Below are 26,543 nucleotides of genomic sequence, written 5' to 3'. Positions count from 1 at the left end.
TCTGGAGGGATGGATCTTGTCTGTAGGTGAGGGGCAAGGAATTCAAGCGTTTGGCTGCTTGGACTGGGAAACTGGCTCCTCCTGCAGCTTTTAGGTTGAACCTGGGTACTTTCAGGCAATGAGAGAGGGCAAATCTGGTGGTCCGAGAGGATTGGTGCTTACTGATTTTGTCCGATAAGTATTTGGGGGCTGAGTTACAGAGCTGACTTGTTTTTTGAGAGATAGTGTTGAGTCGAGAAAGACCCAGAGTGTTTTTATTTCCTTGGACACCTTGATCATGTTACCGTTGATGTTGAAGGATCTGTAGCTATGGACAAGCTTACTCAAACGTGCCCGAGTGCCGACAATCAGGAGCTCGGTCTTATAATCATTAAGGCATAAGCTGTTGGATGCCACCCAGGCCTGGATTTCTATGTAGATACCATTAAGTAGTTTAGAGTCTTGATCATAGCAGCCAGTGAGGGGGATGAGGACTAGGGTGTCATCTGCATAGTTGGTGTAGATGACACCCAAGTTGTCCAAGCGATCGAATAGGAGCTTCGTGAATATGTTGTATAATGTGACACGCGCAAGCCTTGAGGTTCTCCACAAAAAGTGGGGCTTGGGTCTGCTGATGCTGATGGGGTGGGGAAAAGACTCTGGTGGTCCGATTGGAGAGAAAGGAGTTGACCCAGTCAGATGCGTTAGTGGAGAAGGCCGGAGCTGTAGTAAGGTGCCCAGTTACGATTTGGTGGTGGACAAGGTCCAAGGCCGCCGACGAGTCTAGGAGCAGGAGGATCGCTAGTTTGCCATTGTCCTTTGCCTCATCCATTTGGGTCTTGAGGTCTAGGAGAGCTGTCTCCGTTCCATGCCTTGGCAAAAGCCAGATTGTGTGAGGCCCAATAGGTTGTTTTCCACTAAATGCTTCTGAATTTACACATATGCCACTCGGTTCTGAATTTTTAGAAGGAAGGGGATGGTAGTGATGGGCCTGTAATTGGTTGGAATGTTGGGTTCAAGGTTGTGATCGCTTTTTTTTTTAGTTTTTTTTTTTTTTTTTAGGAGTGGCATAACCCACGCTTCCTTGAGATTATTAGGGACCTGGTTGGTGCTGAAGGATGAATTTATCAGGGTGGCGATGAACAGGGCCAAGTATTTAGCTCCATCCTTACATCCTTAATGATGGAAGCTGGACAGATGTCACCTTGACAATGAGAAGGTTTCAGACTTGATGATGTTTTCTACCTCCTTTGGTGTTACTTGGAAGAATGCTAAAGGTGAGCATTGTGGAAGACTATTCTTTAGCACAGGTTTAGGGCGATAGCAGCTTGAGAGGCTAGCCTTTTCGGATTCAATCTTCATTTGTAATAATGTGATTTTGTCGGCTAGTGCTTGCTGGATTTATTAATTTATTAATTTTTTTAAACATTTTTATTATTTTCATAGATAATACAGAAGTAAACAATCCCCAACCTTCCCATCCCACCCCCCCCGCCAACCTCATTCGGAAGAGTTCATATTCAAATGTCCTCGGGATCAATTAAGCAGTGAAAAGGTCCGTAATTTTTATGGAGTGCGGGCACCACTGTGCCATATAGTCTGATTGAAGATATTCTAGTACTCCTCCCCATTCTTTTGTGAAGGAGCCTTGTGTTCCTTGGAGTTTGTGTGTTATCTTTTCCATGGCCATTTGGGACCATACCTTTATATAACCATGTGTATAGCAATGGTGGATCTTTCTTCTTCCATCTCTGTGCGATCGTGGCCCAGGCCGCTATGACTAGGCCCATGAGACTCCTCCATTGCGCCTTAGTGAGTGTTTTGGCATGATGCCCGTTAAGTCCGCAAAGCCAGATTTTCTCTGTAAATCGTTCCGCTTCTGGATATATCTTTTTTAGTTCGAATATTACTTCTGTCCAGAAGCATTTGACTTTCGGGCAGTCCCACCAGATGTGTCTCCACGTGCCTGCGTCAGTGCAGCCCCTCCAGCAGCGGTTTGATGTGTGTGGGAACATGCTAGTTAGCCTCTCTGGGGTGTAGTGCCATTGTGTAATAATCTTAATCCACATTTCCCTGGTTTGGGCAGCTCGGGTTAATTTGGGGATATCGGCCCATAGCGACTGCCACTGTTGTAATGTGATGTCTTCTCCCAGTGTCTTTTCCCATTTTTTCATGTATGCCCACTTTATGTCTTCCTCCTGTGTATTTATGAACTTGTAGAGAGTGGAGACTAGTTTTCTGTCTCCTGAGTTGGTAAGGAGAAACTTTTCAAAGGCGGTTAGCTCCCTCGTCGCTGCGTGTGTTATCTCGGGTGAGGACAGCCAGTGTCTGAGCTGTTCATATTTTTATCTGTCCGCATTTGTGAGGTTCCATAATGTTTTGCAGTCGGCGAAGGATCTTATCTCCTTTTCCACGAACATCTCCCCAATTTTTCTACAACCAGCCTCCTCCCAGTTCTCGTATGCGCCATGCTCTGTCCCTGGTGGGAATTGCGGATTCCTGCAAATTGGAGTGAACGGGGCCATAGCAGTGGTAATGTACCCTTTCTGTGTCTGCTCGTCGCAGGCATTCAATGTGGCCTTCATGATCTCGCTGATGCGCAGGTTTGGGTGCCTATGTTGCTTTGATTTCCATAATAGGTCCTCCAGTGGTGTTCTTGCGACCGCTCTGTCCTGAGTCACCCAGATCGTGCGCTGATTGTCTCCTAGCCATTCTTTTAGGATCCACAGTTGCGCCGCTTGGTAATAGTTCTTAAAGTGAGGGAGCGCTAGGCCCCCCTCCTTGATGTGTGACATTAGAACTGTTCTGGCTACTCTGGGGGGGGTTTCCTATTCCATATGAATGACGAGACTGACTTTGCCAATGCTCTGAAAAAGGAATCTGGGATCACGATCGGGAGGGATTGGAAGTCATACAGTAGTTTAGTGAGGATGTTCATCTTTATCGATTGGATTCTTCCCCACCAAGAGATATTTAGGGGACACCACAGCTCTAGATCTTTTTAAATTCTTGCCAGGAGTTGGGGGTAATTTCTTTTATATAGAGCCTCTACCTTCTGTGTGAGAGTTATACCCAGATATTTTATGCCTTCCTCTGCGACTTTTAAGCCAAATTGCCCTGCTTCTCTGTTCAGTCTTTCTCTGTTCCTGGTTAGGATTAAGATTTCTGACTTTTTTCTGTTTATTTTTAGGCCTGATATGTTCCCGAATGACTCAAGTAGGTGGATTGCCACGGGGATGGACTGGGATGGGTATTCGAGTGCCAATAACATGTCATCTGCATAGGCAATTACCTTATGTTGTTTACCCGCCATCTCGATCCCCCTGATTTGGTCCGATTCCCTGATTTTAATTAGTAGTGGTTCTAGGAACAGCACATATAGGCGCGGTGATAGCGGACAGCCTTGTTTCGTTCCCCTAGAGATTTCCACCCTCTCCGTGACCACCCCATTTACTGCTATTCTTGCCGATGGGGAGGAGTAGTTGGCCTTGATCATATTAATATATTGGTTCCCGAATCCCATATGTGCCATTGTTTTGAAGAGCATTGACCACTCTACCCGGTCAAACGCCTTTTCTGTGTCTAAAGATAGTAGTACTGCGGGGGTGAGGGATATGTTAATTTTTTCTGTTAGGTGAACTAACCTTCTTGTGTGATTTTTAGTTCAGGTGTGAACCACTTGTTGAGATGGGCAATAGGTTTAGTTTTTCTTAGTTTGAGAGGTGCAGAGGTGTCGAGGGCTGATTTAAGAGTAGTGTTATATAGATCAACCAGTTTATTAGTGTCAAGGTTTTTGAACTTGGAAGAATCCAAGATATTGTTGATGAGCAGCCGGAGACTGTTTCGGCAATTTCTCGATAGGGTGCGGAGGGGGCTAGGGTGGTGCTGGGGGTGGTTTGGGGTAGTTCCCTGGATAGAGAATGAGATCAAGTGGTGGTCTGACCAGGCTACTGGTTCATTCTGTAGAATCGTGATGGAGCAATTGAGGTCGGACACCCAATCCAATATTCTACCTTTTGATGTGTGTCGGTGTTGTCATTCTGTGTTTGAAACCCAAATGGGTGATGGAGTTATCCACGGCTAGGGCGTGTGGGTCATTGGGGTCCTGCAAACCTAGGTTGATGTCCCCCAGGAGGATGATTTGGACTCCCAGTTTGGTATTGGTAGAGAGGAGGTTGGTGATCTCTTCGTCAAAGGATGAAGTTGGGCCTGGGGGCGGTAGATGAGGTGCAGAAGTATAGTTTGGGTGGGCGAGAGAGCAAGTTTGACTGACGGTTCTGCAGATGGAAGGTTGGTGAGGGAGGTGGCTCTGAGGCCCAAGTGAGTTTTAGCGATGAAAGCCACTCCTCCTCCTTTGCCTGAGTTTCTGTCAGCCCTGATAATTCTATATCCCTCTGTTAGGGCTAGTGAGAGAGCAGGGCCGACAGCCTGGTGGAGCCAGGTTTCTGTAATGGCCAGGAAGTCTAGGCGGTTGGCTATGATGAGATCAGCGATCTCAGTGGCGTGGGCTACTAGAGATCGAGCATTGATGAGTGCATATTTGATGGCGGTAGGCAGTGTGGCAGTTATGGGTTTTCCTCTGCTCTGATTAGTGGGGAGTGATGGGATGGTGGCAGGGGGAGTTTTAGTGGAGGTCAAAGCGTTCAATATTTGAGGAGGCTTTGGCGCTGCTGCTGGGCGGGCCGATTGGTTGCATTTTTTTATGGATGAGCACGGTATGTTGGCTGCTTGGTCTTAGAGTGATTTTGTGGTTAGGGAAGCAGGAGCCTAGTCTCGAGTTCCTAATGTGGATTGGGCATGGGATAAGAGGCGTAGGAGGTGTTGCAAAATGCTGTATCCATTCGAGAGGAATGAGAGGGGGTCGGATGCAGCTTTTGAGGAGGATTCGTTAGTTAAGATACTTTTGTTAGGGGAGAGGAGAGGTGGTAGAAAGTTGGTCGTGGTGATGTTCTGGAATAGAGGTAGGAAGGAGGCCATGGCGAGTGTGACTCTATGGAATGTGGCCATAATGGTGTGAGTTGGGCCCACTATGGATGATGGGCACAATGACTGATAATTTATTACAGTTGAAAATGTGCAAGGTCGCAGAAGAGGTAGTTGGAGAGGGTGTGCAGGGTGGCTGTGGCTGGTTGTGGAAGTCGCAGTACAGTAGGCAATATAGAAATGGATCAAAATTGGGCAGGATAGCTGTGTGAGAGAGTGATAGCTAAGATGCAATGCACAGAAACAATTGGGCTATTCAGAAGGACAAATCAATGGGAATTACAGTGCAATAGGCTGATTTGAAATTGATCACACTGGGCAGAAATGCTGTAGGCAATAATGGCAGATATTGTACAGTACAAGAGTGCAATTGACAAGTTCACTAAAGGCTAGTTCAAAATTTAGCACACTGGGCAAGAATGCCGTAGGCCGTACAGTACCAGAATGCATTAGGCAAGTTCAGAATAGGCTAATTCCGGATTGAACACACTGGGCAGGAGTGCCGTAGGCTGTACAATACAAGAATGTATTAGGCTAGTTAGAAGAGGAAGAGGGGGGGAGCACAGTGGGCAAGATTAATTAGGGCACAGAAAATTATTCAGCGGAACAAGTCAATGGCAATCATATTGCAATATGCATTATTTCAAAATTGAACACACAGGGCAGGATTGCCGAAGGGTGTAAACAGAGCAGGTTGGGCAGCGGTCAAAAGTACAACGGCTCGGTGGACTGCACAATGTGTTATTACAATGGGCGAGTGCGCAGTGGGCAACGCCATGCGAAATGGCACTAGGCTGAAGCACAGCGGGCTACGCCGTACCGGATGTACATTGTGGTTCCGCAATTAGTAATAATGCATGCGCACAATGATTATGCAGGATAGCAGCAGTATATAACAGTGATTTCAAGTGGACACTGTGATTGGGGTGCATATGGGTACAGAGCTAGGTATAGTAGATATGCCAGGGATCCGATATCCAGACACAAATTAAACGATGGGAAGCAATAAGTCTCAAGATAGGTGAGCCTCCGTTTATTTCCGATATATGTCGACACGTGGCAGATGTGGAAAATGGTTTGTCAAAAGTCTACTTGCAGCGTTGTTGGGATCACGGCGGCCTGCTGCCTTGTGGCCCGGAAAGGCGGGGTCTTTATGTGGATGTCCTTGGGTGTGCAGTCCGGCTATCGCCTTTCTGGCTATGCGAGTCGGGTAATGATGGGGACACAGCCAATCACGGCGAGTGGCCAGCAGCTGAGATGGTTGCTTAGCAACCCTAGTACACAAATGAGGCGGCGGCCATCTTAGGAAAGCAAACCTCTTGTCGGAACGCAGCAATTTTTTCAAATAAATGCAATGGAAGGCCCAGCTTTGGGCGTGCATGCACAAGGACCCGAGATGGATGGTGCACACAGGCACAATGGGACACAGTGTTTACCCAGGATAGTAGGTGCATACGGGCACACTGGAAGCGGTGCAGGGATGTGACGCAGACGTCGGATCATCCAGTGAAGATGTTTCGGTAGGGCGATGTGTTGGATGGAGAGGGCTCATGCCCTCTCACGGTGCAGTAGGGTTAGATACAGGCCCAGACAGGTGGGATTCTTTTGTGGGGGTCCTTCGGTGGGCGGTCCGGCTATCGCCTTTCCGGCGATGCAAGTCGGGTAATGATGGGGGCACAGGCAATCACGGCGAGCGGCCAGCAGCTGAGATGATTGCTTAGCAACCCTGGTACACAAACGAGGCGGCGGACATTTTTGGAAAGCGAACCTCGTGTCGGAACGCAGCGATTTTTCAAATAAATGCAATGGAAGGCCCAGCTTTGTGCGTGTACGCACAAGGACCAGAGATGGATGGTGCACACGGGCACAATGGGACACAGAGTTTACCCAGGATAGTAGGTGCACACGGGCACACTGGAAGAAGTGCAAGGATGTGAGGCAGACGTCGGATCATCCAGTAAAGTTGTTTCGGCAGGGCGAGGCAGGGCGATGCTTTGGATGGAGAGGGCTCCTGCCCTCTCACGATGCAGTAGTGGTGGCTACTAATGTCAAGCTGTGGAAGGAGCTCGCCGAACTCCTGGAATGTATTCCTCCTGATAGGTTTGAAGACTTTAAGGGTGTGTTATCTGATGCCAGAGTTCTGGCGCAGGATCTACTGGAGGTCACGGCCCATCATGTAGACACTTTTGCTCGAGGCCTTATGGTCGGAGTAGACCTCTCCTGCCAGGCATAACAAGGGGCTATATTTAAAACCAGCAATATCGAGGGGCCCTCTCTGAGGGCTCTGGCTATGGGGATGACCCTAAGCCTTCCCACAAACAGTCTTGTGGTCAAACTGATCTTGCTGAGGGGGCAAAGGGGGGCAAAGGCCCAAGTCTTCAAGTACCAGCCCTGCTGAGGTTCCCTCACCGAGGGCTAATTCTTATGCAGAATCCTAAGGAGCTCAAAGCGCTCTTGTTCTGCCAGTACCGGCTCTGCCGAAGTTCTCTGTCACAAGGATAAAATGGATAAAAAAAAGCCCCTGAAACAAGTTCTTCCTTTTTAGGGTACCCCGGCCAGGGGAAACCTTCCCGGGGTCTTCAGGTTTAGGCTCTGGTACCAGGGTTCTCCCTGAGGTGTCCCGAAAGGGTTCTAACCTGTATTCCGGAGTTCGCCCAAGGGTCCTGTCAAGGGGCTGTCAAGACCGGATATTCATCCAAGGTTCCCCATCTGGGGGCTAAGGTTAAGCCCAACTCTTTTGGGGCTGTTTTGACCGGGGTTATTCCTCAGATTTCCAAGTCTGGATCTAAGAACGTACTGAGCCTAGTCTTGAGGTTTCCTGTACAGTGACTAAAGTCACCGGGGTTATCCCTGAGGATCCCCAACTGGGGGCTATATTTAAAACTGGAAAGATTGAGAGGCCTCCTCAGAGGGCTATGGCTACGGGGGTGACCCTAACGTTCCCACAGACAGCCTTGTGGTCGGACCAATCCCGCTGAAGGGGCAAAGGCCCCAAGTCTTCAAGTACCAGCCCTGCTGAGGTTCCTGCACCGAGGGTTATTTCTTGTGCAGAATCCGAAGGAGCTTGAAAGCGCCCTAGAACTGCCAGCACCGGCTCTGCCGAGGTTCCATGTCACAGGGCTAAAATGGATAAAAAAGCCCCTGAAACCTCTGTGGTGACAATGGCCTCACTGATACCTGTGACGCAGTTCACCTCGGGCAGTGACAAAATGGCTGTTCAACCCTTGCAGCCTGAGGCGGCCATTTTGATGAGCTCTTTCCCACCAACGTTCTCAACGGCTGGTGCAGAGGGGCTATATTTGGGGCCAAGCAGCGTTTTCCACAGAATATGGACAATAGGAGTCCTTTACGCCCTCCAATGGATTGGCGTGCTTGGTTTCCACTACCATTCAGTCTCGCTCCCTCCTGCGTGTCATTCTTGCAGCGGCAAATCTCAAACTGTGGCAGGAGCTCCCGAATTTATTGAAGATTTTAAAGAGGGCCTATCCAGTGCCAGAGTTCTGGCTCACGACCTGCTGCAAGCCGCCGCCCATCACGTAGACACTTCTGCTCTGGGCCTTGTGGTTGGAGTGGACATGCTACAAGATTCTCGAAGTAGTTTGATCTTCCCTTCGATGGTAAAGAGCTGTTTTACTCCTCCACCAATGAGGAACTCAAAACAAATGCCAGCATGCAGACCGCTAAATCTTTGTCAGTCCTTGCCATAACCCCAGCTAAACCGACCTATATGCAGAGGTCGGGGACCCAGACAAGGTCCTTGTCAGGTTTCGGAGTCCCAGGAGCGTCCAGCAGACTGGGCAGGAGGCTCCTCTGGTACACCGCTGCGCAAGCAGCAAAGGCAAAGTGGCAGTTTTTTCTCTCAGTCATCAGCCTCCTCTTCGGCAAAAGGTGGTCCCGCCCGATAAGTCATCCAAATTGTTTTCCATCGGTCACACAAGACTCTGGTGGGGGGGATGTATATCGTCTCATCTGGAGGCGTGGCCTACCATCACAGATGATGAAATAGGACCACAAACACCAGATTTTACTCTGAGGTTCCCCATCTGGGGGCTAAGACTAAGCCTGATGCTTCTGGGGCTGTTTCAGCCAGGGTGATTCCTGAGGTTTCTCAGTCTGTGACTTGACGTACCGAGCCTAGTCTCGAGGTTTCCTGTCAAGTGACTAAAAGTACTGGGGTAAAACCCTGAAGATCCCCAATCAGGTGCTCTTTCAAACACCAGTGGGATCGAGGAGCTCAATTTCGGAGCTTTGGCTACTGGGCGAGCCCCTAAGCTTTGCCACACAATCTTGTGGTCTTATCGGTCCTGCAAGAAATACAGTGTTGGGATTTTGAGATGTGGATTTCCAAGATACTGGTATTCCTCGTCTGTTAGTAAACCCTTACCAGAAATATAGTATGGTAGTATACTGGGTAACCATGCTTTTAGTCGGATTGGAGTTAAGTTTGACATACCAACCGGGTATGTTTAAGTGGTTCAAAGCCATCTGAATGTAATCTACTCCGTTCATTAGTACAATGTTCCCACCTATATAGGCCTCTTTTATTATTTTGTTTCTTTCTGTAGGTTGTGGAGAGCCTGAATTTCTTGTTTCTTCAAATTCTGTCTCATAGATATCTGCCCTTTCATTTGGTTGTCTTCTAGTCTATGGGGGGGAGCGTGAGGAGTCACGGGTGACAGCCTTTTGGAAGGTATCTATATAGTTCTCATTTTGAAGATTGGGGAGAATCTTTATTTTTTCTTGATCTCTGGTTCATGGAGACCTCATCAATATCTAAATAGGAAATCACATCTTCTTTAGAAATGGCCTCAGTACCCTCAAGGGATAGCAGTAAATGTTTATGTTCCAGTTTAAGGCTACTTGGAATAGATCTCTGGTGGGTAGTGGATTTAGTAGCAAAGAATGTGGTCAATTTGAGTTTGCTTGTGCACTTAGAGGTCGATTTGAAAGTCCACAAAGTCATTTGAGTTGGTGGGAGCAAAGGATAACCTTTTAAGAACTCTTTCCTCAGTCATTGTTAAATTTCTATTTGACAGATTCAATACTATGCTGGTGGTTTCCCTCATCTCTGATAACACGATCTGGTCATGAGTCTTTCTTCTTCTCGTTCCACATCTTGATTGGTGTTGTCCTGCTCTACCCTCCCTTCTCTTGTTGATGTAACTTCTAATAGATCTTAAAAGTGTACATGCTTTGTAGGGGCTTTGCGATTTGCTTTTCTGTATCTCTGTTCTAAAAATGACATTCTAGTCGTATGAGCTGCATTGGTTGTAGCAGGGGTTTGGACTCTGGTTTCTGGTTTACTAGAATTTAATATTGATAATATCAATAAGAATACTGTGAGCGCCACATGCTCAACTAACAAATCAAAAGAAACGCTACTTGACTTTTTAGTTTTTATATACCTAAAAACCAATGAGATGTACATTTTATCCACTTTGCATATATTGCGGTCATCAAGTATCCCAATTAACATTATTATTAGTCACTGCATGCCAGTGAGCACCACATAGGAAATTAACAAATTAAAAGCAACACTTTTTGACTAAGGTGTGAATAGTTTAGCCAACTACGCATCTGCGCAGACATGAACATCCACTAAATTATACTCAACGTAGTTAATGTAACAGACTAGTGTCTCTGTGGGTTTTTGCACGCATGCTGTGTTTAGGTATAGAAACATTGACGGCTGCAACATGGTGCTCTCCATTCCTGTGTGATACGGTGCAGAGCCGAAAGGCGTTGTGGCCCTTTAAGCCAAAAGGCAGGAGGAGGACAGATTTCCAGGGTCCCTCCCCACTCTGTTCTGGTAAGAAATGTTTCTAACACACTGCAACCAACTTCCAACACCTTTTTAGAAATTATGAACTTTGATAAGCCTAATTATATCCGTACAGATAATTGTTCACAAGCCCTAATTTGGCCCTCCTGCTCATACGCCATGGTCAGTGTAACGAACGACGGGCATCTCATACAGAACATCAATTGGCAATGACACAGCCGTTAAATTCAACAAGGAAGGAATGGAATGGTAAGCGCCCTGTGCTTTCATATTGTGAATGCCCCCCACTGGCATTATTTTAGACAAACAACGCATCTATAGGACATAATGTGACCCATGTTCATCACTTCTCTTTTATAGACTAACCTCCAATAGCTCTCACAAGAGTTTGCTGCCACAGGCCATTGACGACTTATAAACCTCATTGGCTATCCGCTCATGAATCGATCAAGGTAACAACCCCATCTTGTGCTTTCTTTCGCATTCTGAGAACAGTACTTGAACTTTGATATTCTTTTAATTAATTGACACAGATTTGATTAGTCGCAGTGTGCGACACACCCAGATTGAACTGGGACTTCAGAAAATCGTCTTGGTAAAGCCTCCTATGGCCTGACCTTAATCATCCTTGGTTATAATGTTAGAAGTTGAGATGTAATATACGTATATCAACTACTTGTCTCTATCTTCCCTCCCTCTCTCCCTTTCTCATCCATGATGTGGTTCACTTAAACTAATCATTTATTATTCATCCTTTACATGTATGTTCTTTGTAACTTGCATTGGTTGCTACTAAATCCCACCTATCTTTCTTTTATGGACATTTCTTAATTGTTTTTGCATCTGCATATTTGGTTGGTTCTTTTATTGGTCCAGTCTTGAGAAATACCCATGATGGTTGAAACACGTGTCACCTGATTCATACATTTCTCAAATTGAATCTATATCTATATTTTTTTTTATTTTATTTTGGTTGGTTGATAAATCAACCTTTCAAATATAACAATATAACGATTATTTAAGAACAAGTGAGAACAATTTGCAATGCACAATATACATAGTACAATTAAAATTGCAAATAAAACATTTTTTCCCTAGCTTTTGAGCAGTTGCATATTTCAATATTCGTAACAATTCACGGGGTTCTGTATTCAAGTCTCATTTAAGTAGGTTTATAATAAATTTCAGTTTCTCCCAACAACACTATATCCAAAAATTGTACAATTGTAATTCTAAGTCCCAGCTTATTGCTTGAAAAGATTCTGTGCCAGATTTCATCAATAGTCATAGGTACATATGTTCGCAGTTGCTTACTGAAAAGTTTCTTTCTTGTCACGTCTAAAGCTGGGCAAACTACTATTAAGTGTTTCAATGTCTCACGACACATTTTGTCATGGCAGAAACGACAATGATTTAAATCATCAGGGACCAAGCCCCTCCTGGCCAGGATTTCCATTGTCGGATATAGGTTAAACCTGAAACGCAGATATTGTTGCCTTATATAAGGTGATGGAAATTTCAGTAAGTAATCAGACATTACCCGGAATCTTTTATGACCAAATAGCTGAGTGTCAAAGTCCTTGTAAGTGCAACATTTGTCCCTGGTGCATATCCCATCTTTTTGATACAATTTTAATTTAGCTCGGTTTGGGTTTGTCAAAAGGACAAGTAAAGGTATAGAAGCATCAGATAGAGCATTCAATACGCAGTTTCTCCAAGTGCGTGGAAAAAGATGGTTAAAATTCACAAGGTAGTATGCAACAGGACTCAAGATATTACGATGTTCAAGACCTAAGAGACATTTGCGTAGGAATGAACACATTTTCCATATTAATTGTACATGAAGTGTAATCAAACCAAGTTCATACCTTATGAGTGGCAATGGGGTACAGTTAGGAAGTTTTAGCAATGCTTTCCAAAATTTAGACTCGAGCATGTCCCATACTGATGAACTATGTATTAGTTTAGTTTCAGCACCATTCAATATTATAGGAACCACTTTTGCTTGGTAGAATGACATAACATGATGAATAGAGAATTTACCGAATTTGGACATTAGGATAGTTGCCTGTGATTTTAATGTTTGAAGCTTGTATGACAAAGAATCTATATATGATTTTTCTGAGATTTTGTTATAAATTGAAATGGCCAAGTACTTATATTCAGAAACATTCTGCAATTCAAAGTTTTGCAAATGCCACTTAAATGTTCTTTTACTGGCTGCTTTTGCATTTGTCAAACAGGTCACTACTTGTGTTTTTTCCAAATTAATGGTAAGATTGTTGTTTAAAGAATAGGTGGATAGGGTATCAAGTAGATTTTGCAAGCCTCGTGGAGTTGTTGATAAAAGAACTAAATCATCTGCATATAGCATCCATGGGATGAGTTGTTGTCCCAGTTTTGGTGCATCAGTTAGTATGACAGAAAAGGACTCACCAAGATCTAAAATAAACTGGTTGAAAAGAAACGAGGCCAGGATGCAACCCTGCTTAAGGCCTCGAGCTGTGTGAATAGGCACAGATAGCAACCCTGTTGTTGTCAATCTAACTTGTAGAGTGGTGTTAGTATGAAGAAGTTTAATTATTGCAAGAAGTGAAGGTGGACATTCATATCGCAGTAGTTTTTTATACAAAAGATTGCGGTCAATAGAGTCGAATGCAACCCGAAAGTCTATGAATGCCAGATATAAGGGTTGGTTCAGTGTAAAGCAGTGCGATCTTATCATGTTCAAGGCGACTATGTTTGGGGTAGTGCCCAAACCAGAAACAAATCCTGCCTGGAAAGGATCCCTTCTTTGGTGATTAGTGGCCCAGGCATTAAGGTCTCTAAGTACGATGCGGTTGAAAATTTTGCTGGTTGCATCCAGCAGTGCTATGGGCCTATAACTAGAGGGATGAGTTCTGTCACCTTTCTTGAATACTGGTAAGATTATGGAGTGGGTCCAGGTTTCTGGCATTGTTTGAGTCTGAATAATGTTGTTGAACATGTTCCACAAAATGTCAGTCCAAATATCTGGGTGTTGTTTCAAAGCAAAGTTGGACAAGCCATCGGGTCCTGGAGCCCTAGAGGTGGTGGCTTTCTTTATGAAGTATGAGATGTCCTCTTTATCAAACTTCAAAACGAATGTATTTGTTTCCACAGAAGCTAAATCATTAGACGAAATTTGTGGGAGCTCGTACAATTGCGTGAAATGTGTAATCCAAGCTTGATGTGGGACATTATTACATTGTAATACAATTTGGTGTCCTGTTGAACTCTGATTAATAGTTGCCCATATTTGGGCAGTGTTTTTCCCAGCAAGATTCCTTAGCATACAAGCACTATCATTTTGATATAGAGTGGCTTTCATGCTTCACATCCAATTCCTATGTTTAGTTTTTAACTTTAGCAATAGGCCATTCTTTTGTTCTGATGCTGATTTAAGAATCTGCCTTTTGCAGGATCTGTATAACTGTTTTGCAGATTGAATTTCTTTGTTGAACACATGCAAATGTACTGATTTTGGCTTTGCCTCATGTGATACTTTGCGTTGAAACAATTGCATCAAGTTGTGATAGTCAACATGTTTTGTTTTCACCCCACTGGATTTGAGTAATTCCATTGCATAAAATTGATTAAACCGTTGTAAAGACGTTGCAGACCATCTTAATCTATTGCAGCCTGGGTTGATGGAAAGAAGGCCAGCTGCGCATTGCGAATTTGGACTTTCCACGATGTCTGATATAGTCCAATTAACAAATAGAATATTGTGATCGCTTAAGTTAGTGTCTATGACTTTAAATTTAGTCACATTATTAATTAGGTTCTTATTGACATATATATAATCAATTACTGCCGTGGATGTACCTCCATGTGGGGTGAGGGGGAATGTCATCAGCAAAAGTACCATTTAACATTTGCAGACTTCGAGAATCAACAAAGTGCAACCATAGAGCCGATCTAGATTTGTCATAGAAAGGTTCTAAACAATGTAAATTAAGGTCACCAGCCAGAATGACACGCGGCACCGGTTTTTCGACACAGATTAAATCCAATAAATGAATCTATATATTCATATTTTAAATTGATTCGAAAATTTACTGGTGGCACCAGTGTTAGATATTCGGGCACAACTCTTGTACTACTTTGTAATAGGCCTGCGTTACCGATTTGGCATTCTCTGCCTTTATTACTCACTGTCTTGCCAGGACAGCTCACACTAAATTCTTCCAACACGCTTTGGTGTGTTATTTCGTCAGTGGTATTGCTGCCGACGGGTTTCCTCTCTTTCCCCATATCGGCCACCACTTTGCGGATCCCTCCTGGTACGTCTGTCAGTCTGTAAGACGCTTTGCAGTCTGTCTCACGAATAATGCAGCTCAGGCACTTGTAACTCATAGTTCCTCCCCAGCCTTCTTCTCACGTCCCTACTCGGACTATCTACAGCGTCATAGACTTTCTGGTCTGTCCCACGAAAAGTGTTGCTTGTGCCCTTGATTCCTCCAGCCTCTCGCCGGTTTCGGAGACAGCGTCCTCTCGAGTCTCACAGCTTTCCTTATGCGCTGGTTTGAAACACCATCTCTGGGATATGCTTTCTGTCCTCCCACTTTTAGGACGCTGCTTTCCCAGTCTCTTATGGAAGTTCTTTTGTTTTTGAGTTGTATTCATTATAACTCCATGGGTTTTCTTTGTCCCAATACCAGGCAGGTACTGGTATTTACTCAAAGCATCACAATAACAGGTATACAGGGATTCTTCCTTGTTTCTCCCAACAGGATTGACCTTGTTATAGAGTTGTTCAATGGGTTGGGAATGGAGTGGTAGTCCTTATCCCCATGGGGGGGGGAGAGAGTCTCACCTGGTGAAGTTTGCCTCTATACCTAGGGAGGGTGTTGTGTAGAGGGCTCACCTTCCTAGCCTCACAAGGAAGGGCTCCCCCCTGGGTAGAAGTAACTGAATGCCTCAATTCCTCACAACTGCTTCCTTTTAAGAATTCAGTTTTCTACAGTTTCCTGAAGATCTGGTTAGGGCTTGAAATTGCTGACAGCTTTTTACCACTGGCTTGTAGCCCGACATCAAAAGGTAACCGGGGCACCTTTAGCACTGCGGTAAGTCAGGAGGAGACAGACCAGTATATATATTTTTCAAAAGGTTTTTGGGAAAATAATTAAGGAAAATGCCTAACTTTCCCGATACTAAGGGTTTCCCTATGTAACGCAACTAAACTAGGGTGCTCATCGTCACAAATTAAGTCCAAAATCAAAAGTCTGTCCTCAGTCTGAAACAAACTTAGGCCGACCCTACCACTATTATTACAGAACAAAATGGGCAGGAGATTGACTCCCTTCTCCTGGATTGGTTCTCACCAATGTTCTTCTCAATTTGGGTACTACAAATAGTATTTTGCTTTCTCTTGTATCAGCTCTTTCAAGTGGTATATTGATTCCTTGGACTCTTTTAGACTCCTTTGTTGGCTGTCTCTGGTTCTTAACTGAGTCTCTGAGCATGCGTTTTGCTTCACAACCCTTCTTTCTTCTTTAGGATACAGACACAGATTCTCAGTCCAACCCTCTCTCCTTTTTGTTATTTATCTTCTCTCTGGGATATGTAGATAGTCTCTGACTCTTGCTCCTCTTTTGATCTTGCAATTCACTGGGACAAGTGGGCTTCCTCCAATTGTTCTATTCGGTTTGCTTATTGGGTGGAATATCACTGTCCCTTTTTTCCTCTATGCCCTGTTCCCTCACCTCCCTAGCCTCACAGGAAGGGGCTCCCCCATTGGGGGAAGTGACTGAATCCCTCAATTCGTCACAACACATACATACAAATAAACCTAAAACATTATCTCTGTATGTTTTGAAAATGTGTATAGAGGGGCATTATGACACATCTACAGATTTTGAAGCATAGTGGGTCATATGTAATAGACACCTATATAGTTTTCATCTCAAGTGGAAGCTAGATTTGTGCCAAGCTGTACACTATTTCCTTGTTCCGCACAGGTAGCTCCTGTTTGCTGTATGATACCTGATACCCAGGAAAGACTTTTAATTCCTGCTCATCAAATCTTTATTTTGATCCCTGTGGATAGTTTGGCTAGCCTACATGGAAGCCTTAAGAGGGTACCATAGCTTTGGGCCCAGAATTCCTAACCCTTTGCCTCCATGTTTTTAAATGGTTCAAATTGATTTTATTTTGCCAGATATTTTGGGTGTAGGTTGTGAGAGGTGTACTGTTTTGCCGATTTACTTCACTCAAATCAGAAATGTATATAGTGGGGGCAAGGTGCAAGGACACAGCCTTAACATAAGTCAGTCATAGTAGTAATTGTTTGAGTATGCCCTTCCCAGGGTTCGAAATTGAGGGGAGCTAGGAGCAATTTGCTCCTGGTTCTAGCCTAGGAGAGCCTGGTTATCTTAAAGCCAACAGCTACCAGGAGTTGCTTTTGGCTCCTCTGGGCAATTGGTGCCAATCAAACATGTATATGTGGCATTTATAAAGAAGAATTGGGGCACATCAAGTTCACATTTAAACATAATGGTTCATATAAAACGTTAGTGTGCATCTCATGTAGAAGTTAGATTTGCGTTGCGCTGGGTACTCACTCCTGATTCCTTTGCGATGGCTACTGCCTACTTGGTGATGCCTGACACCTAGGAGCTGGTTTAAGTTCCTGCTCATTAAATCTTAATTTCAAACCCTGTCTTCCATACAGATACTGACATATACACCCTAAAGTTGGATAATTTTTAATAGGCACTGGCAAAGGCCCCAATTCCATAATGTATTCCTCAGTTTATGCCTAGCTATTCAATCTAAAGCTGCATTAAGGTTTACAGAGGCTGAGTACAAAGGAGGACACCTTTCCCCCAGGTCTCTGCCAATAAAAGCTTTAAAAGAAAGCCATTCATTTTCATCTCAAACCCCTTCCCGAAAGCCGGTTTGAAAAGTGGACAGTCTTTTGTTCTGACTAACCAGTCCTCATCTAAAATAAGTGAAGCAAATATTTTACTTGCACATGGAGGCATCCCCATTTTTAATAAAATTAGACGGCCCATCCGGGCCATTGCTCACAAGTGCTTGAGTTTTAAGATTTTATTTTAAATGTCCTTCTTAGTAAAACCTTTTTTCCAATTTGGCAGTTTAGCATAATGATTTACAACAAGAATTGGATCCATATGTACTTTCATAGTACTCCATCCAGATGGACACATGAGTAGGTTTGGTCTGTAATTTATTCTGTAAATCTTCCATGTGTTTACTAAGCTCCCAGAACTTTCTGGTGGTGTTGGAGCCCAGCATTTGCAAAATAGAAGCACCATCCGTCAAATGCATGACCTCTTTGTTGTTTAAGCCAATTTTTATAATTTTGTTTTACAGACCTAAAAGTATACAAACTCTGTTTGTTGCCATATAGTGAAAGCCTCCTAATCCTTCTATCTTTTTCTCAGCCACCGCACTATCATACATTTGGGGCCTGAGAAAGAGCTTCTTATTTAACTTTAGAGTTGTCTCCTCCGAGCTAAGATTGAATGATTCTGTTACAATGTTCTAAGTATTTGTATTTTATTTATTTGTGTAGCGCACCAGGCCCGAGGGCAACCAGGCGCATATCTTAGAGCAACAGGTACATGTATAGCACGGGATATAGTTACAATCAATCAATGACAATCACACGAGCAGTAAAGTACAAAGCATTTCAAGTAGGTAGTAGTGGAGATAAAAAAAACGTGGAGAAAATCAGATGGCCTATGAAGGCAATTGGTCAGGTGTGGCGGATAGCCAGATCTTGGCTTTGTGTTTGAATAGGGTGGGAGATGGCACAGATCTGATGGTGAGTGGCAGTGTGTTCCAGAGTTTGGCAGCTAGGACTGGGAAGCTTGCACCTCCGGCTGTCTGTAGCTTGTATCTGGGGATCGTGCGGCAGTGTGTTTGGGTAGATCTGAGTGCCCGCGAGGGTGTGTATTGAGAGAACCGAAAGGCTAAGTAAATGGGGGGCCTGGTTGTTTACACATTTGTGTGTGAGGGCCAAGGATTTCAGTGATATCCTTTGGGCGACTGAGAGCCAGTGTAGACTCTTCCTGGTTTCAGAGATGTGTGCAGATCTGGGAATGTTGCGGGCCGCTCGAATAGCATTATTTTGAGTGATCTGGAGTTTGTTGATATTGCGTTGGTTGGTGCCTTGATAAAGTGCATTACAATAATCGAGTTTGGACATAACCAATGTCCTAGCTAGAATAATGCAGTTCTGTGTGGAGAGGAATGGACGACAGGCTGTGATAAGCTTACAATTGTAAGCAGAGGCAGCGACGACCGCATTAGTTTATCTATTAAGGGAAAGTGTAGAATCGAGATAGATTCCCAGAGTTTTAGTATCTTTAGATACTTTGATGGAATTGCCATCGATGTTGAAAGTGTTAAACGAGGGGTCAAGCTTGTTGAGTCTTTGTTGGGTGCCCAAGATGAGGAGCCCTGTCTTGTCATCGTTGCAACAGAGCTCGTGTTGGGCCATCCATGCTTGGATAACTTGGTAGATGTCATTCAGAGCTTAGAATCAGCAAAGTAGTCACCAGTGATAGGAATGAGTATCTGGGTGTCATCAGCGGAGTTGGTGTAGGTAACACCCAGATAGTCAAGCACATCAAACAAAGGTTTGTTAAATACATTGTAAAGTGAAGGGGATACACAAGACCCTTGTGGCACTCTACAGGGGACCGGAGTTGGATCTGCAGATAAGGTATGTGAAAATACTCTCATATGTCTATTGTCCAGGAACGAGCTAATCCAATTAGTGGCTTTTTCAGAGAAGTGGGCAGCTGATTTCAAATGATGGCAAAGGATTTGGTGATTGACCAAATCAAAAGCTGCTGAAAGATCAAGGAGTAGAAGGAGGGCCAGTTTGCTATTGTCTTTTAAATCCTCAATTTGAGTTTTGAGATCTAATAGGGCTGTTTCTGTCCCGTGCTTTGGTCTAAAACCAGATTGTCTTGTGCCAAGTAAGTTGTTAGTTTCCAGGTACTTCTGGATCTGTAAGTAGGCTGCTCTGTCTAGTATTTTTAGAACGAACGGGACTGTGGTGATGGGTCTGTAGTTGGACGGTTTAGCGGGTTCCAGAGTGGTTTTTTTCAGCAAGGGGATGAACCATGAGTCCTTCAGATTGTTAGGGACAATTCCAGAATGAAATGAGGAGTTGATGAAGGAGGTGATGAAGGGGGCAAGGTCGTGTGCCGATTCCTTGATGATGGGAGCAGGGCAGGAATCACCTTGGCAGTTGGAAGGTTTAAGATTGCTAATGATTTTTTCGACCTCTGGGATGGAGAGAGGTACAAAGCTGAATGGGGAGTGGGTGGAGGAGGGGATGACTGTCTTGGGTGCAGATAGTTTAGTTTGGGCAGAGGTGAGAAGGCAGTTTTGTTTGGCATTGATTTTGGCTTGTAAAGTGGTTATTTTAGTGAGGAGAGCATTTTGGATATTATTGCACCAAGTACTGTCTTTGCTACATGTGTCTAGGATGGGCGAAGAGGATTCTAATTCTTTAAGAATTTTGAATAACTCCTTTGTGTTGGATTCTGCTTGTGAGATACGTTGGTTGTAAGTCTCTTTTTTTTTAGCTTGTATGATCGCTTCCCTGTAATTAAGGGATGCGATGAAAAGGTTGTCTTTGTTAGTCGCACATGGGAGACTTTTCCAAAGCGCTTCAGCCTTGCGTTTTTCTTTGCGTAGTGCTCTAAGTTGCGGCATAAACCATGAATTCAGGTGAGCTCGTTCAGCTTTCCGAACTTTAAGGGGTGCTATGGTGTTAATGGCTTTGAGCAATGTTTCATTAAAGGTGTCCACTAGGACTGTGGGGTCGTTGTTCTGTGAGGCACTATTGTTAAGAATAGGTTGGATGTGGGGGAGTAGTTTGTCCCTAGTAATGCCCTTTTTGTTCCTTGTAGGACTAGGGGGAGCAATGTTAGGTTTGGAGCAAGGGTTGTTGGCTGGTATGTGAAAAATGATGATGTGGTGGTCAGACCAGGCACAGGCGGAATTGGAACTTATAGATGTGTTGCAGTTTAAATCTACAATCTAATCGAGCGTTCTGCCCTTGTTATGGGTCGGTTTGAGAATGCGTTGTTGAAAACCTAAGTTAGAGATAATACTAGCAACCTCGGCCATGAGATCCTTAGGGTCTGATAGGCCAAGGTTGACGTCACCCAGTAATAGCACTTGGGAGTTGGGCTTGGTATTGTCAGTAAGGATGGATGTAATATCCTCCCGAAGGAGGTGAGAGGTCCTGGTGGTCTATACATGAGGTGTAGTTATGCAGTGTTGGTAGGTGATAAGGATAGTTTAACTGATAGAGATTCGGCAGAGCTGAATTGGGTATTGTGAATGAGTCTCATGTTGATGTTGTTTCTATGTATAAATGCGACGCCGCCACCTTTGGAGAGGTTGGATTGGCGGTCATTTCTAAGGATGGAATAGCCATCTGGAATGGCGAGGGCCAGGAGCGGGCCTGATGCGGCATGTAGCTAGGTTTGCGTGATGGCAATGAAGTTGAGGTTTTGGGTGGTGATGAGGTCTGTGATGTCAAGAGCATGGGCCGTAAGGGATCTGGTATTGATCAGGGCTCCCTTTAATTGTTTGTTAGAGGGGGTCAGAGGGTGGTTGGGTAGAGTCTGCGTGGTTGGGCGTGGACTGGATGAGTAGTAGTGGTGGTATGTGTTGCGCTGGGCGCATGGTATGTGAGGCAGTCTGGATCTAAGTCTGGCATTCCTGAGTTGGAGTGAGCATGGTTGATTAGGTGTGGGTTTCGTGGCGAAATGTTGAAGCCACAGGGCAGGAGCATTGAGATACGGGTTGGTGGAGTAGTCAATGAGGGAGTTAGTTATGTTTTTGTGTATGGGTGTGAGGGGGGAGGAGAGGTGGTGAGTCAATGGTAGAGTGCTGTGGAACATTGTGGTGGAGTGCATACTGGGTTGGTGGAGGAAAATCTCAGAGGTACCGATAGGTGGTGCACAGTGTGCAGTGACTAGTTGCCATATAATGACAAGGTGTGTGAGGGGGGATGCTGACAAGGGCCCACAACGGCATGTCGTGACACGTGGCCTAAAGGTTAGATTATTGTCTTGATATTGGGAAAATCTTCCTCGGGACCAGCCCTTGAGAGCAAAAATTACCCAATTCAGCCCAAAATACAGGTTCTATTGTGCCGAGCAGTGAACTCATGCTAGTGACAAATGACACCATCAAAAAGTTTTAGCATTTATTCTAAACAGTGAATTTCAGCAACATCTTGGGATTCAAGTTAGAGAAGATTACAAAGCACAAAACTTAGAGAAATGCAAAATATAGAGAAACATAGAACTTAGAAAAACATAGAGAAACACAGTCTTACGCCCCTTCAATCAGCACTGGGAGACCCTGGCCCTCATAAACTAGCTGTAGCCAGCCCTGCTCAGACGACAGCGCTGCAGGGTGCCGACAGAGCAGCATGTTCTGGACACTCGATTTGCTCGAACCAAGTCCACAGATCGATCTCCCACCTGAGTCATGTGGGCATGCATTTTTATAATCTCGTGCTGTCAGTCCATGACGCACAGTTGCAGAAGCTTCCCTGTGAAAAATATAGGCTTGCTCATGGAAAAACCCAACTCTGTGAATTTCCAATGTGCTCCTTTTCTGTTGCCCTCCCTGCTTGGAGCCCATCTGCGCAAAAACTCAGGAATGTCTTATCAGTGCCTTCCCAGAGAAAAGAGGATTTGTTTACGAAATCATGCAGGGCTACAGTTAGAAAGGCAGAATATTCTAAGAGAAGTCGAGATGAATTAAGCCTATGTGAGCAAGCTCTAAAAGGCATGCACTCGTAGCTTAGTGTTCATATCGCTTAAGATTGGCAATCTAAGCGCTATATAGGTGCCATAATGTTACAAACACTCCAATAATTTCTATTAGCTACAGAACTGGGGCCTTCGCCCTGCCTGTCTATCTACAATGCATAATGTGACCTACCACTCCTACTAGGCCTGCATATTCCTTGTAGCTCACTACTGCGTAATGGAAGTGCTACAACAGACTAGTGTCAGCATTTTTGGCACATACTTTGAATAAACTATTGGCTTTCAGCGGCTAATGCTGTCATCTAAAGCCCTGATAGGCAAATTTGCAATTTTGTGTATCACTACAATTATATAGTGAGTGGTCACTATAGCGGCACAATGGTACGTGTTCAAGGGGAGTGTAGTAGTACAGTAAAGGTCAAATACAAAGCAGTTATACAGTATAGGTCAAATGGTTCTCAACTTGCACACTAAGGCAAGTAGATAATAAATAGTGGCCCTTCACCTTATTCAACATGCCCTGTTTCAAAAAGCAACGCAAGCGATAGGTGCATTTATTGAGGGATATATTTCCGTTTTAATCTGGTCCCTTGGTTGTGGGTTGTCCGCTCCCTTAAAGAATGTTGTTTCAGTACTGCTTAAAGCAAACATCAAGTTGGAGTACCACATAATCATGATCACTTTTGGAGTTTGTAATCCCTCTTAGGGTTTGGCTGAAGTGACAATGGATTGAGTGACGAGAAAGTCATCAATTGAAGAACTACTTAAACCTTGACAGCGAGTGGACTTGCTAGGTATATCACCCTGTATAGTCCCATTTAGCTTCCATAAGCGCAACCCGTTCAAAAGCATGGTCCAGAAAATACTCCTTGGAGTTAAAGCAGAGCCATAAAGAAGCCCCTGGCCTGATTTCCCAAAATAAATATTGGGACATATACAATTTAAATCCCCCCCCCACCAAATTAATTCTGAGCCCATAAAATTATACTAATCAGAAAAGAGGGTGCCATCACTAAAGCCAAATCCTCAACACTGGCACAAGCAGGATTCCAATAAACATAAATCAACAGGAGTTGAACTATTCCCCAGCTCACCACCATGACGGCATCCAAGTTAACTTTCCATTCTCTGCAGGAATAACACAAAGTTGTCAACACCAGAAATTAGGGCTGCATATGGGCCTTCATTCTCCCCCCCCCCCCTTTTTGCTTTCTTTAGGAAGATGTAGTAACCATCCAAAACAGTTTTTAAGGTACACAGCCAGACTTTAAAAGTAAAATGGGGTACTCTGTGACATCGGAGACACAATTACACAAAATATTAAAGCCTCTGGAATTCCATTAAATTATGTTCAACTCTGTGTTGATAAAGATAGTTCTGCTTCATTTAATATTTTTTTTAGTTTAAAGCAGACTGCAGCCAAGACCGATCAGATTCCCTCTCCATTGTCCTATCTTCATTTCTAATCACCTGTACATGTCTGTCACTAGCCCTAGAGTACAAGAAATAACATCTTTAGAAATGGCTTTACTGTCAAATAGATTGATCCAGTGTCTTTCCCTCTAATGATGTAAGCTCATCCCCTATACGTTGTGCATTTAGTTTCATTTTTATAAGCAAATATTTCAATACCAAATGTCAAGAATGCATCAATTTCATTCAAAATAAGATTATGTATAATCTTAGAGTTGATATGAGCCACTACAAAATCTTCTTTGTCATCAACAAATTCCAATAAGCTGATGTCACTAGACAACATCTGCAAAGTTAATGCAGGGATCATGTTGGAGATGAAAGAATGATAAGTCACCTTGATCTTGAAATATTTGCTAAAAACCAATGAAGAGCTTCTCAGAGCCAGCCTTAGAGTCTCTCTTCGTTAAGGTTCAACAATTTATCAAAATGTATTCCAATCTTCTGCTTCTTACTTTCTCTTCCCGAGTCCAAAATCTCAACAAAAAGACTACTTGTAAAACCTTTAACCTCAACAGGAGACATGCTCGCATTGACTAGGCTTGATTCAAGATCAATATTAGAACTGCCCGGTATGTCAGGAGCACGATAAGACACCCATTCCTTGGGGAGTTGAGGATAATGCTAGCCTGTAGCAGGGAGTCCTTCTCACCTAATTTTGTTGTATCCTTTATTAAATAAGGGAGGATTGTGTCGTTCTTCCTTTTGGAACTTTTGGAGTTGGACGATTTTGCTGCTTTATTTTTTTCTTATTTGAAGCTTTTCATTATTTAATTTTTTTATATATGATTATTCTCAGCCAATTCCAAAGTAGCCTCTCCTGGAATGAATATAATTGATTTATATTCAATATTAAGGCCACTTTAGAATTTTCAAGATTCTTGGTTTAAATATAAGTGTAGGTCGCTGCCTTTTTTGTTGTTCTTAATGACCCTACCCTTGCTGTGGTTGGTTTTCCCTTCTGTAGGTTACAATGTGGTAATCTTGTCACAATGGCAAGGGGGAGATTTCTGTGGATTACCGTCATCACAGGATAATCCTTTTCCTGGATTCTGTGTTGGAGCCATTCCATGACAGTCTCCCTCAGTGGATCTTATTGAATTCCCAGTGATCGCTAATGTCATTCAACAAAGTGGTGTTGTTTTGCCTCATCTTGCAGGTTATCACAGTGCCTTACTAGTGATTGGAAGACTAGCTGGAGCGCTCTAGTGGAATTAATCTCTTAAAATGAATTTCCATTGTCCATTATGGAGTTCAGAACTGCTCTTTGGGAGCGGTTAATAGCTATTCTTTCAGTAAACCCTCCCTTGTCACTTAGAGACTGAAGTATAGAGGGAGATGAGTTTCCAAACAATGTTGTTGTTGTGTTAAATAATTAACTGGAACCACAAGCGTTTGATTCAGTTTTAAGACTATTGCATAATTGCAGGGAGGAGTTTTCAATATCTCCCAGAGCCCTGTCGGTCTTAGTCTGGATATGCTCTGAGACCTGGTCTGTTATTAGAACAGGGCAATCCATTGGTTCAGGGGCATGAATGGTGGCATTAACGGGAAATATTTCTGATGAGCCAGAATCTATAGAAGGAACACACTCCCCTGGCACAGTTGGGAGTATTAGATGTTAAGTTAGTAACAACTAAGCCTGTACCTGTAGAGTGAGGGCCAGTTCTTAGATTATACAGTGGAGGCTCAGAGGTAGACATATTGTATATACTCAAACAGGGCTGTCATGCATAAGAAAGTCAAGTGTTTCTCTTAACAAAATATATCCAGTCAGGACTAAAAAGCAAATGCAGCCGGGTTCACAGACCAAAGTACTGCACCAACTACAGTAATTTCACTTTTCACTGCACTTCTCAGCAGCGCTCCTCGTATAGCATGCATCATCCACAAAGCTCCGAAAAACAAACACTGAACACCATGCAGTAATTGCACTTTTTACCACACTAATGCTCCAAATGATTGAGGAAGATTGTATAGAGAAAAGTGTGCAGCAGCTACGAAGGTCCATCAGTAGTTGGTACTTTTCAGTCAGTCTACTAGATTTTATGTTCATATGAGCTTCTGTCTGGTAGATCAGACCATCTTCTTTTATGATTCTTATATTTTTTATGATTGTACTACTGCTATCCATCAAAAATGAGCCAGCTTAACTTAATTACCCTCACTTGCTGTTTTGCTTTTATACCTTGTTTTAAGAGAGTTAACCTTGTACTAAGTCCCAGTCTGGGGAGGCACAAAAAATATTTCTAAATGAGGGGTAATCCTGTTGGGTTTCCTATAGATTGTACAAATGGGAACATTGAAGTTCCGAAAATCTTTCTAAGGAATTGAAAGAGTACTTACACCTTGCACATGTAGGAATTTATTGTTAAATGTTCACATTTGGCCTTGATAGACTGCTGTTTATCAAACAAAGAAGAGGTTGGAGACTTAACATTTAGCAGAGCGAACTTAGTTATGCAGGAATGTACTTTGCTTTACATCTTCATGTGGTGGAGAAGCAACTTCTACAGTAGCAGTTT

The 26,543-nt window shown here is 43.7% G+C and overlaps 1 protein-coding gene across 2 annotated transcripts in view; it reads left to right on the top strand.

The window, feature by feature from the left end:
- The window catches only part of GTPBP1 (GTP binding protein 1), a 743,996-nt gene that overhangs the window by 131,932 nt on the left and 585,521 nt on the right, over positions 1-26,543 (top strand). The gene's annotated exons all lie outside the window — the stretch shown is intronic.

Source organism: Ambystoma mexicanum, chromosome 3q (assembly GCF_040938575.1).
Source record: "Ambystoma mexicanum isolate Mex_15411 chromosome 3q, UKY_AmexF1_1, whole genome shotgun sequence".
NCBI lineage: Eukaryota > Metazoa > Chordata > Amphibia > Caudata > Ambystomatidae > Ambystoma > Ambystoma mexicanum.
The sequence above is the reverse complement of the archived record's forward strand: the minus strand, read 5'-3'. Positions and strand labels throughout refer to the sequence as shown.